We start from the raw sequence: 13583 nt of genomic DNA on the forward strand, positions 1-13583 counted from the left end.
CTATGCAGCATGCCTTCAGTCCCACATTCTTTATCTAGTTCATATTCTTAACTTGTAATGTGAGCTTCAACCAACAATCTTCTGAACGGTGCCATCTGAGCCAAGCAAACATCCAGTTATTTGGAGGATTAACATTTCCTTGGTCCTAATTGGTTAATTATGGAGGTACTGCTGAAAAGGGAGACAAAGCTTTTTGTCTTGCATTCATCAAGACAAACACAAGAATGCCAAATTTCAAATGATCATAACAATTTATACTACAGGTTAAAGGGGTGTTGATTGGTTGGCAAGTTGACTCTGATTAGCTGAGGCATTGCCATGGAGAAAGCAACAGGGATCTATAGGCTCCCCATGCTTCCAGGTAATTCAAAAAAGGTGCAAGGCTTAAACATATTCCTTTTGCTTGCAGGGAATGGGTCCCTGTGAATGAAGGTATATCACTTATAGCAAGCATAAATGAGCCACATTAAGAGCTTGACTGATTATCTTAAATTGGTTGTTAGTGTAGCTATTAACTCAATCAGGATTGTTCAGCAAGTGCTACACAATCGTGGAATCACATTTAACAGACATTTTGCTTTGGATTTTGCAAGCACAGCTGGTTGAGTACGATCTGTAATCTGCCGATTATGAACAGCCAGAGGAATGTGTTGTTTGATTGATCAGCCCATTGTTGGGATGTGCGGCCCATGTATCTGGCATCACATCACTGTTGGTTGAAGCTCACATTACAAGTTAAGAATATGAACTAAGTAAAGAATATGGGACTGAAGGCATGCTGCAGAGATTACATCCTTCAGTAATGATGATAAACCAAGAATGGAGTCATCCCAGATTTGCACTAAGTGCGGTAGCAGGCATGTAAATTCATACCCAACCTTGCTCAATTATGTGGTAGGCAGAATGTCTTTTTGGACTGATGGCAGCATCTATTAGTGGAAAACACAACTCATAGAAAATGATTCGCCACTGCATAGTAGCAATCATAAATTGTAGTTATTGTATTTAAATGGTATTTAATTGTGCGGTATAAATTGTTATTGTTTGAACTTTGACATACCAGCGTTTGTCCTGATGAGTGCAAGATGAAAAGCTTTGTAATATTCATGTCCTGTGTTACCTAGCAACAAGTATATAGGTGCACTTTAACAAAATGCGAAAGAGAAACACATGCCCATGCAATATTTGACCGATAGTCCTAAAAAAAGTCATTCTTATTATATTCTGTGCGTTGCAGAACGTCCTTATTTTCAATGACTGAAAATAACCTTATTTTATCCTATTTAAGATTAATAGCATTAAAGATGATAATTTAGAGGCAACTATAAATTACTGTACAGATAATTATATCCATTAGAATTAAAATGTGGAATTGTGGCAAAATGATAAACACATACTTACTTGAATATGATTGATAATGATTTATAAATGTAGTTCATGATTCTTATGATTATTGTTTCATGCATTTACTAGATGCAGATTTATGTCAGCTGGAGCAGCTTTGAATCTCTTCACATTTGCCTGTTCAGTATTTCTGACATTAACCTAATTTCATTTACCAAACAGACATTAAGATAAATAGTGGGGGTGGTGGAGAATAGGAGGGGGGGTGGGGGAGAGAGGTAGGGGGAGTAGACATGGGGCAAGATTTACAAAGTTAATGGGAAAGGACAAGGCAATAGTTCAGGGTACCAAAGCAGGCAATGATAACCAGAGTGTGACTGGAAGTGCCAAACAGAAGGATGCACCCACAAATAGGTTGAGGAGTGAAAATGGTAAAAAGACAGGATTAAAGGCTTTTTATCTGAATGCACACAGCATTCATAACAAGATGGAAGAATTGATAGCACAAATAGGAATAAATGTGTATGATATGATTGCAAAGAGGGGGTTGCAAGGTCACCATCACGGGGAACTGAATATTGAAGGGTACTTGACATTTCAGAAGGGTGAGAAGTACTTGAGGTGGGGTAGCTTGATTAATAAAGGATGAGATCAGTATAATGGTGAAAAATGACCTTGACTTAGAATATCAAGATTTAGAATAAGTTTGGGAGGAGATAACAAATAGCAGGGAAAATAAGTCAGTGGTGAGAATAATTTGTTGGCCACCTAACAGCAGCTACACTGTAGGGCAGAGTATAAATCAAGAAATAATGGGGACTTATAAGAAAGGTACTGCAATCATTCATATATATTGGACAAATCAAATTGACAAAGGTTGCCTTGTGGATGAGTTCATAAAGCATATTCTGGACAGATCCTTAGAACAACATCTTCTGGAACCAACCAGGAAACAGGCTATTTTAGATTTGGTAATGTATAATGAGACATAAAGAATAAATGTTCTCATAATAAAGGATGCCATTGCAAGAGTGGTTGTAACATGATGGAATTTCACATTCAGTTTGAGTGTGAGAAACTTGGGTCTGGAACTAGAATTTTAAACTTAAATAAAGGCAATTACAAAGATATGAAGACAGAGTTGACTACAATGGACTTGGAAAATATATTAAAAATTAAGATGGTAGCTAAGCGATAGCTTACATTTAAGGAGATGTTTCAGAACTCTCAGCAAAAATATATTCCATTGAGAAAGAAAGACTATTAGAAGGATGCAACTTCTGTGGCTAAGGAAGATAAAGATGGTATCATATTGAAAGAAAATGCATACAATGCTGCAAAGATTAGCAGTAGGCCAGAAGATTAAGAAAATGCTAGAAGCCAGCAAAGGCTGACTAAAAAAACTAATAAAGAGGGAGAAATTAGAATATGAGAGTAAACCAGCAAGAAATATAAAAATGGACAGCAAGAACTCCCAAAATTATATAAAAAGGAAGAGAGTAGCTAAAGTATATATTGATCCCTTACAGGATGAGACTGGGGAATTAATAGTGGGAAACAAAGAAATGGAAGAGATTTTGAACAAGTATTATGTATCTGTCTTCATGGTAAAAGGCACAAAAAGCATTCCAAGGTTAGTAGAGAGTAAAAGGGCAGCAGGGAGGGAGGAATTTAAAACAATCACTTCAAAAGAGAAAAACTAATGGGACTAAAGGCTGGCACCAGTAGGTGATGTGTAAGAGGCATTCAATAAAGTGGCACTTAAAAGGTGATGACCCAAGATAAGAGCTCATGGTATTGGGGGGTAATATATTAGCATGGATAGAAGATTGACTAACTAACAGGAAGCAAAGAATCAGTATAAATGAGTCATTTCCAGGTTGGCAAACTCTAACTAGTGGAGTGCCACAGGTATCAGTGCTGAGCCCCAACTATTTACAATCTATCTTAATAACTTGGATGAAGGGACAGACTGTATTGCAACAATTTGGCTGACGACAAAAAAGTTAGGTAGGAGATCACAAAGAATCTGCAAAGAGAAATAGATAGTAAATGGACAAAAACATTGGCAGGTGGATATAATGTGGGAAAAGGTGAGGATGTCCATTTTGGTGGGAAGAATAGAAAAGCAGATTATTATTTAAATAGAGAGAGACTGCAGAATGCTGTGGTACAGAGGGATCAGGGTGTCCTCGTACATGATTTGAGGGCAGGTAGGAAAGTGGAGTTGAGGTCACAGTCAGATCTTATTGAATGGTGGAGCAGGCCTCACCCTGCTCCTAATTCTTAAGTTCTTTTTCTCTTATGTTCTAAAAATACAACTCTGTAACAAAGTGCCATGAATTACCTTCTGCCCAAAGGGAATTTTTTAAAAATTTTCTAAATAATGCTGCATAGCACTGGGTAATTTTCTTGCTCATGAGTTCCTGGTGACGAGTTAATTCTTCAGGGGTATTATGTGGAATTGTAACTCATTTATCCAAATAATTGGAGAGACAGATTGCTCAGAGGGTGTTCTTGCCGGCTCTCTGGAAGAGCAAATCACCTAGCCCTGCTCGCCCGCCTTTTCCCCGTGGCACTGCAAATTTTTCCGCTTCAGATAATGATCAACTTCTCTTTTGAAGGCCTCAATTAAATTAGTGTCCACCACACTCTCGGGTAGTGCATTTCACATCCTAAGCATATGCTGCCTACAGATATTTTCCCATTGCTTTTTTTGCAACTCACCTTTAATTGGTGTCTTCAGGTTCTTGACCCTTCTGCCAATGGAAACAGTTTATCTACTCTGTTCAGACACCTCATGTTTTTGGAAACTCTACCAAATCTCCTTTTAATCTTCTCTTCTCCAAAAAGAACAGCCACAGCTTCTGCGATTGCTCCAAGCAGCTCAAGTTCCTCATCCATGGAACCAAATTGTCATGGATCTTTTCTGAACTCTCTCTAATTTCTTTACATCCTTCCTAATGTGTGAACATTGAAAGTTTCTATGCTGAATGGATTGTTGAAAGTCAAAATTTTACCTCAACATGCAGCGTTCATACTTTAGGGACCATCCTTTAAAATGAGGGCTTAATACTGGCTAGAAAGTGAAACTTCAATTATCTGTCACGATGGAAGCATTCCTGCTCCTGAAAAATCATGAAAACAAGTGAAAAAAGAACAATTCCATGGGCAGAACTTTTCGCTTGGCATGTGGGCACACACCTAACACACTCGAATGTAAAATAGTGCACGATGACATCAGATGAGCATCCCGACGTCATCGCACACTGGCGCGATATTTCGGTCAGCGGGCGTGTGCTAAACTCGGAAGCGCATCAGCCGACAAGGGCTATTAAGCCCATTAAAGGTGCAATTAACTGGGATTTTTGCTGCCCGTCCAACCTTATGGTTGGCAGGTGGGCAAATTGGCCAGGTGGCCTTTGCATTTTTCAGGAAACCTCATCCAAGGGCAGGATGAGGTTTCCATGATTAAATTTAAAAAAAAAATGTTAGGACAGGAGTTTCATGTTGTATATGTTCAAGCAACTGTTTCTGATGCGTGTGCATTTTTTTCCGGATTTCAAAATCTTTTATGTTTTGTATTTAAACTCTTCAGCTCCCAGAGGCAGCTCTCTGCCTTCGGGAGCTTTCATTCCGCGTTCACCGTGCCCACGCTGACTTCAGCGCTCGCCCTCCTCCCACCCCCCAACCCAGGCAGCGCTGATCATATGAGCATGTGCTTCACACTGGCTGGCCGTTAATTGGCCAGCGAGCGTGAAATCGCAGACGGGGGTCGATCGCGGTCAGTGGTCCGTTTCCCAACTGCTCCCGGCCTCGCCGAGATGAAAATTCAGGCCCGTGTTTTTTTGTTTTAAACTTGGTGATTTCTCTGGACATTGGCAGCTCCAATTTCTAGATACAAAGCCCTGATTCTTTCTAGGCTCTGTGCCTGCCATCTGTTGGATAATAGAGAATGCAGGGATAATTTAAGGCACGATGATGAAGGTGTGCTGTTCAAGATGAGTCCACTGTTACCATGACACTGCATCATGTTGGAACACAAACAATGCATGAAACGGAGTTCGGAGACTGGTGCCAGTCTGGAAGACATAAAACCTCATTGCCAAATTACTGGAATTACATATGTATTAGGCAAACGCACCAAAGATAAACCTATGCACATACTGTTTGTCAGGAGCTGTATAAAAATGGACAGTATAAAACAGCTTCAGAGTTTAGCAAGAAACAAAATACTGCGGATGCTGGAAATCTGAAATAAAACAGAAAATGGTGGAAAAAATCAGCAGGTCTAACAGCATCTGTGCATAGAAAAAAAAGTTAACGTTTCAAGTCCTTATGACTCTTCTTCAGAGCGAAGAAGAAGTCATAAGGACTCGAAACACTAACTCTTATTTTTTTTCTCTCCACAGATGCTGTTAGACCTGCTGATTTTTCCACCATTTTCTGTTTATGTTTCAGAGTTTAGCAAAATGCTTATTATTAAACAGTATTTATGAAACATAATAAACTGTAAGCTTGAGCACTTTAGCAATAATTAATTTGTTAAAAAAACTGACATTTCCTGCTAACCAGTTTGTGTTAATTGTGCAAAGCTCCTCGTCCAATACCTAAAACTCAAAAGTAAAATGTATTCTTAATAGGCAAGAAAGTTCAAGAAAGATAATATTTTGTCTTTGTAAGAGATTAGAAATAAATGTTTAGGTCACCATTTTATTCTGAACTTAAAAAGGACTGAATGGTTTACTTTATCTGTATCAATTTGTGATAGTCAGCATGCTGTGTCCTGTTCTCAGCTGTCCCAGTATAGGTGTTGCACTGAGATCAGGCATCTCTTTTTAGGAAGAGAGGAAAATCCAGCAGAAGAACTGCATTTGGTGAATCCTGTTAACTTCCTGTTGGCTAATTTCAGAGTGGCATATAGGAAGGGCAAAACTACATGTTAGGGAGGGGAGAAAAATATCTTAGGAGGGGGATTGTCATGAAAATAGAAAAGACATGGCTTACTGAATAGTTTCTAAGGGTAATTTTATGAGGCTCCTACTGCAAATAGCCGGCATTCGTGAAAAGCAATGAATGCAGAATCAAGGGTAGTTTGCAGTTTTTCTGCTATGAGCTGGGTGTGTGTATAAGACCTGCTGATGGTCTGCACCATTACATCTCTCCCTCCTCATTATCTTGTGCCTGATCCAGGTGCAAGTAATCCATCATCGACCACCACCCCCACCATCCCCTTCCTCTGTGACCCCTCCATTTTGGGAGATAGTTTGGACATACCTAGGCAATGCAAAAATTGTGCAAAACTGGCCTCCCAGGCGTCCAACCCACTTTTTCACTCTTAGCATCCAGGATTTCTGGATGCACAAGAGAGGAAAATCTGTCCCATTGACTTATGTTGGAGATGGTCCCAAGGGTAAAGGGTCCTTTATGATATCTTGCGCAAGGAACTATTCTTTCTGGGTATGTCTAGATTTTGAATACCAACAGGTTATGTTTATGTTTTTATTGAAAAATATTTGCTTTATTATACATTTAAGTATATTTTCAGCAATTGCTAGCAACCTAGCTCAATGTTCATTTTCACTTAATATGTAAACTTTGTATTACTGCATTCAAACTTTAAAAAACTTCTGAGGTTATGCAGTTCAACCCAAAACGAACTAAACAATCTTTTGCTACTTTAAAAACTGCAAACGGCACAAAAGTGGTTCTTACATAATGTGTGAGCAAATCTATATTTGTTGCACCCTAGAGATGCATCTAAAATGCTGAAAACATCAATAGCAGCTAACATTTACAGTTAAACAGCTTTCAAGTATGAGGGCTGTAATTGTTTAAACATGTGGTTAGGCTGTTCCTGAAGACAGCTCAGCCATTTGATTTACCTGCCAAAGCACACTTCTTCTGTGGCTGCTGGAGATTTGAAAGTAGAAGACGTATGCTGCAAGAGCTTTCTCATGGTGAGCAACTTCCTGCACCTGACTTACTGCAAGTCGCTTCCAAGGTCAGAATGCTAAAACAATAATTTCACTAGCAGACATCTTGCACTTTGATAAATGAAAATTTCTAAAAGCAAGCCCTTGTCCAATTTAAAGGAATTTGGCATTACAATAACTTGCCAATATAGCACCTTTCACATAGTAAAATGCCCCAAGTTTCTTCATAGGAATGTTATCAAACAGTTTGACACGAGCCACATAAGGAGGTAGTAGGGGGTGAGCTAGGTTTTAAGAAGTATTTTAAAGGTGGGAAGAGGGGTACAGAGGCATATTAGCTTAGGGAGGTAATTCCAAAGTTTAGGGTCTAGGCAGCTGAAGGCCCGTCAAGCACAGAAGGAGGCCATTTGCTTCATTCTGCCTGCAACAGCTTTTTGATTTTTTTTACTTCTTTTATAATGACTGAATTCTTTTTGCTTTACCCCTTTCAAAATTATTTTGCTGTTTCCAGGATTTGCTTGCAGTCCAGTTGATTTGGGTAAAGGAGAATCAATAACAACAAAGTAAAACAATTAGTGTTGCTTGATTAAAATCTATTTATGAAGCTAACAGAAGAACAGAAGTTACATTTAAGGGTGAAAGACAGTTCTGATTCACTTTGGTGGGATATGGAGGGAAGATAAGTTCATGCCTATAATTCAGCATACACTGCTTCATCAGGAAGGGGCACAAGGCAAATGGCTGACAATGCCCCAGAGAAATGGAGTCCTATAATAATGCAGAGGTGGTTTCTGTGTGGGGGTGGGAGCAATAATGGTTGTGTGAAGACCACAAGATGTCTGGTTTCAACACAGATACCTTGTTATCATTTAACTTCCTATGTATGAGCAGGCGTGATGTGAACCCGCATGATTTGATCTCAACTGGGTTACTTATAGGATCCAAGAAAATGTGGAGGATTTGGGAATATTTCTGAAAACATGAAAAAATTTAAACATGGAATTAGTCAACAGCAGGAGTATCCTGTACCTAGATTCAGAACAGGAAGTGACTTAAAGAACTAACCTGGTCAGGAAAGGTGAGCACAATTAAAAATTCACCCCGATCCTGTAGTGCACCCCCACTCTGTCTTGTCAAGCCTACTCCATCATATTGCTTCTCATATCCACTTAAGTTTCAAGGACATCCATCGTTCTGCATCTATGCACTTTCTCACATCTCCATTCACTGATTTCTATGAACATTTACCTGCCATCATCCCAATCTTTATGCAATGTGATAGTACCTTAGTCAGCGTACCAAGCGTAGACACATATCTTTAAATGCATGCCAGGGGCACTTGTGATGCATCTGCCTGATAGTCACCTCGCTACATACGCTCCATCCAGTGGATAAACACATGTCTTACAGGAACTAATAGGTCTGTCGTTCCCACTTGCAGGAGAAAACAGCATAAAATACAAGAGAGAGGAAGAGGACCAGAGGTGTCTGTGACAGGTAATGTAACTGGCATTTGCAGAGGAAGAGGTCCTAGGGATCAGTAGAATGTCTGCACCCTGACCATCGGAGATAGAGAGACTGGGACTTTGCAGCTGTCTGGTGAGACCATTAAGTATCTTCAACTCACACCTCAGGCAAGACTCAGTCAGTTAATTTGATTTCTGCACCAAGTCAAATATGGTTAACTTAGCTATGCTAAGAAACAGCAGTTTTACATTGCCGTTACTTATCCATATCCATCACTTTTCTCCTCCAGGGCCATTATGCGAGAAACGATAGCTGTGATCCATCTGGACAAATATTCCCAGAGGAGCTAATTCCTTTTGAGGGTGCACTGTCACTGGATACATACTTACCAGGCACCAGTGCAGAATAAAACATTTTGTGGGTCCAGTTAGACAGTTATTTGGGTTTTCACCTAGTTAATCATAGATCACAAATGAGCACGAGAAAAGAGTGGTGGTGAGGCCAACTGCAGAGTCCACATTTGTGGGCACTCTCCTCTACAAGCTCTGCTCAGTTGGACATAGAAGCTGAACTCCATGGGCCATCAATATAAAGGATAATCAGAAGGTCAGAAGCAAATTATCAAAGTAACGGCAGTCCTGCCTATCCACAATGGCAGAGCGGATGGAGAAGTCTAGCTGAAGCAACTAATGTCGCAGGTCACTGCAAGGATGTCTTACATGGATGGACTGGCCCATGAAATGGAATTTCAATCTCAGCAATCTAATCAGGCAGGCTGTGACGATGGACATGCAAACTCTGAATGATAACATGTCTGCTTCCATAAATGGCCCGTCCCTCCCCGTCAATAAAAACAGTATCCAACATGCCGCCTCGTGTCCCGATGGCCAAATCTGCCCTGCATGGAAGGAGCAGTCTTTGGTAGGCTCTCATGGGCTCCAACGCTTAGTGGTCGGTGATCGAGTATCGCAAAAGTCATAATAGGGATAACAGCAACCTGCCTTTATCTTTGCTGAAGCCACAAGGGTTTCAACATGTAGAACTGCTAAGAGGAAGAGTAAAGATTTGTAATTCATAAGGGGTATGCACATAGGTGTTTTTGAAAATGTTTTATGAAGTTTCATTTTTTTAAATCAACTTACATATAATTTATTATTTTGCATTGATTTCCAATGTTGATTACTGTTGCCTGTCGATTGGAAATTTGCCTTTTCTGTTGCTTGATGATGAAAGTGAAGGCATGAATTGATCTGGACCATCATTGATGTGCAACGAGTGGACAGTGGATTACAGGACTGCCCTATGTCAGCCAGGGAGGAACGGTGAATTTGATAACTGTGGTGCAGTGAGAGTGACTAACGGATCCTTTTGGGCTGTTAGGGAATGTGTGGCATCCGAGCTGTAATATGAATGGATGGTCCAGCATTATATGCCTCTCTTCACCTTCCTCTAACAAATTTCCTCTTTCTCTCCATTGGAATCTTCATCAGATGATGTTGAGCAGCTTTTTCCTCCTCTACCTCCAGTCCTAAGTGCTGTGTATGTTGTACAGAACATAGCACACCACGATTATAATAGACCCTCACTGTCGAGTATGCAGTGTGCTTCCAGACATCTCCGGGCACCCAAAGTGTATCTTCAGCCTGCTTGATGACATACTTGGTTACCATATGGTGGTCAGTGCCATACTCCTTGGGATCACTGGTGATGTTTCTCAAAGATGTGATCAGCTGGATTTGGAGGGGGTTTCATTTGCCATCCAGCTTGGGGTTGTTGGACTGTCACTGTATGAAAGGATCATGGCGGCTCTCAGAGAAGCTAACACAGTGCTGAATGAACTTCTTCTTGTGACTGTGCACCAGTTGAACATAGTTGGAATGAAATCCCTTGTGGTTGCCGAATATTGCTGCTTTATTTGGAGCTCCTCAGGTTGCCATGTGTATGCAATCAATGGCACCCAGTATCTGTAGGAAGTTATCCAGAGATGCGAATACAAGAACCTACTATTCTGGATATTGTCAGTATGGGGGAAACTTACACAACTGCCAGTCAGGCAAATAATTCAACTGCCTAATGCATTTATGTACAGCCGAATGGGAGACCCTTAATATACGTTAGGGTTGCTTCCTGCAAGGAACTAGAAGCTAAAAAGTTAAGGACAGTGGTGACTTTTACAGACACTGGTAATATGTGGCTGTTAGGTTCAGTAGGGATTGATCTTCTAGGAGGCTGCAGATGTCTGTGACCATCTGGCAAAACATTCTCAACCCTCCTGAAACACTGTTCTTCAAAGTGATTAAGTCTGCTGAGCTCTGTCTTTATACTTTGTTTGGTGAACATTGCCTCCTATCTTGTTGCTCTCCTCTGTTGTCCATCTACGACACCCCCATGGCATGCCCTTGCTGTTCTGATGCTCCCCCTCATGTAGAAGTCCAATCTGAAGCACTCATGGCACCACACAGCCTCATGTGTGTGTGTGAAGACTTCCAAATTGTACAGATAAGTCTCTCGCAATCAATACTGTGAGCAAACTGTTTCCTAGCAGTATCTGAGAAAGTAGCTATGAACACTGAGCCTTTATTAATCTCAGGAACTTTAACCTTCCACATGTAGTGCCATTCAATCTCACGTCTGTTTTAATGCCACGTTTCTCGCTCCAGGATACAACTGCAGAAGTTGCCAATTTTAAATTAAAGGGTTGCATTTTCAGGATGGCGGGGGCCCGGCCCTGCCTCGGACTCCAGCAGCTCTGATGCCATTTGACACTTTCTGCCTCAGAAGGCGTTGGAGGCAGGGTCATTGAATATTTTTAAGGCGGAGGTAAATGGATCCTTGTTAGGCAATGGAATCAAAGGTTATCAGGGGTAGATGAGAACGTGGAATTCAAAACACAAACAGGTCAGCCATGATCTTATTGAATGGCGGAGCAGGCTTGAGGGGCCAAATGGCTTACTTCTGCTCCTATTTTGTATGTTCGTATAACGAGCGATGATTGGCAGAAGGCAGGACATCCCCCAATCCCCCCCCCCACCCCCTCACTCGGAGGAAGTCATGCCTTGGAGAGCTACTGGCAGCTATTTGGCTGGCAGCTTTCCAGGCACAGCGCTGCAGTGGCCAGAAGAAGCATTGCAGGGAGCTGCCTGGCACGAAGTCACAGGAATCGGAGGACAGGTAAGTGGCAGGGGTGCGAGGATGGGGAGGGTAGGGAAGGCCTGGGGATCTTGGGGGGGGGGGGGGGGGGTGAGTGATCAGGGTCTTGGAGGATAGGAGAGGGAGATCCAGAGGTCACAGCGCCTTAAGGGGAGGGCATACTAGTCGGAAGTGGGATTCTGAAGGAGGCGCCCCCCACCACCCCCCCCCCATTCCTGCCCAAGATCAAACTTACCTTATTTTCACGTTTCCCCCTAAGAACTGTCATCTACCCGCCAGCCTAAAAATTGAAGCTGGGCAGGAAAAGACCTCTAAGTGTCCATCTAAGGGCCTTAATTAGGAAAAGGGCGAGCTTCTCGTCCAAGCCCTCCCCAACCAGCATAAATTGCTCCCAGATTAGGACGGGTGGGAACCCAGAGGGAATCCCGTCCATGACCATGCAACTTCATGCTCCCCCTGCCGCCTCAGAACCCAGCAGAGGGTGGGGCGGGCGGTGGGGGGGACCTTGGCCATGGTGAAAATCTCACTTAAATGTTTTAATTTAAATCTTGTAATTACTAATTCCCCTCTCTAGAGGGGCTGCTCACATGTACCCACAGTTAACCAAGAAGGAGGCACATTTCCAGTGGGTTGGGTTCAAATTTAGCCACTCCCTGCACTTGACTCTCTCCCATCTACCTTGGGGCAGAAGGTGGTTAAAATTCCTTCCATGGAGCAGAATGTTGAGGGGGGTGATTCAAGCCACTCTTGCATAGGGCAGATTCAATATAAAATCCTCCCCAAGCTAGGCAATGTTAAAAAAAGTAGCAAAGCATTTTCTACTTGGATGTACTGAATTTTACCAGCTTGGACTTCTCCCAATTGGCATCCAGAACAGGCCCAGATGCTAATCTGTGGGATTTCTAATGGAGCCACTTGCCAATAGGCCTCATTACTGATGCCAGCTGAGTGGCTCCCAGCTGTGTTGGGAGGCCTGACGGGTGAGTCAGTCTGGAACAAAAATAAGTTAAAAAAAACAAAACTGCCTACCAAGTCGGAATGGTTTCCATTTTTGACACTGCCTCAGTGGGATGTTTGTACTTTATACAAAAGGAACACCCCACTATATTTGCCTTATTTAAGAGTGGCATAGGGAGTACCCTTGGGCTGGCGATTGACAAAGGGTTCGAGTAGAAGCTAACCATGCTACATAACTTTGTAGTGGAGAGCAGACACAAGAAAATAATACTGTAACTAAAATAAAAACAAAATGCACAGTAGGACAATCAGCCTTTGAAGGGAAAAAGCAGGTGAACATCTGAAGTGCAGGTCTCCATCAGAACATTTATGATGAAATGTCCACTTCAAAGCTAATCTCTTCTATTTCAAACATTGATCAATTGAGCAATTTTGATTTCAAGTATTCAAGTCGGTTTTCCCATCAATGTTATCCCCTTCCTTCCTGAAGACGCTGACTTGTTGCAGGATAGGGTTCCATGGAATTCAACTTCCCTCAGTTGACTGATCATCACGTTTGAGACATGGCAGTAAATGTTGGTAGGTTCTGTTAGTCAAGTGTGGAGGCATCATACCTGAGCCTAATCTGGTTCTCACCCAATGTTTAAATGATGCACTTCTAGCATGAGGTCCTGGATAATCATTTTATTTTCCTTAACCTAATACAAGACCAATTATAGTTCCCCTACT

At 41.7% G+C, this 13583-nt stretch overlaps 1 protein-coding gene across 1 annotated transcript in view; it reads right to left on the reverse strand.

Annotated features, from left to right (window-relative positions):
* LOC121276736 (A disintegrin and metalloproteinase with thrombospondin motifs 19-like) overlaps positions 1-13583 on the reverse strand; it is a 548651-nt gene that overhangs the window by 32769 nt on the left and 502299 nt on the right. The window lies entirely within an intron of this gene.

Source organism: Carcharodon carcharias, chromosome 4 (assembly GCF_017639515.1).
Source record: "Carcharodon carcharias isolate sCarCar2 chromosome 4, sCarCar2.pri, whole genome shotgun sequence".
NCBI lineage: Eukaryota > Metazoa > Chordata > Chondrichthyes > Lamniformes > Lamnidae > Carcharodon > Carcharodon carcharias.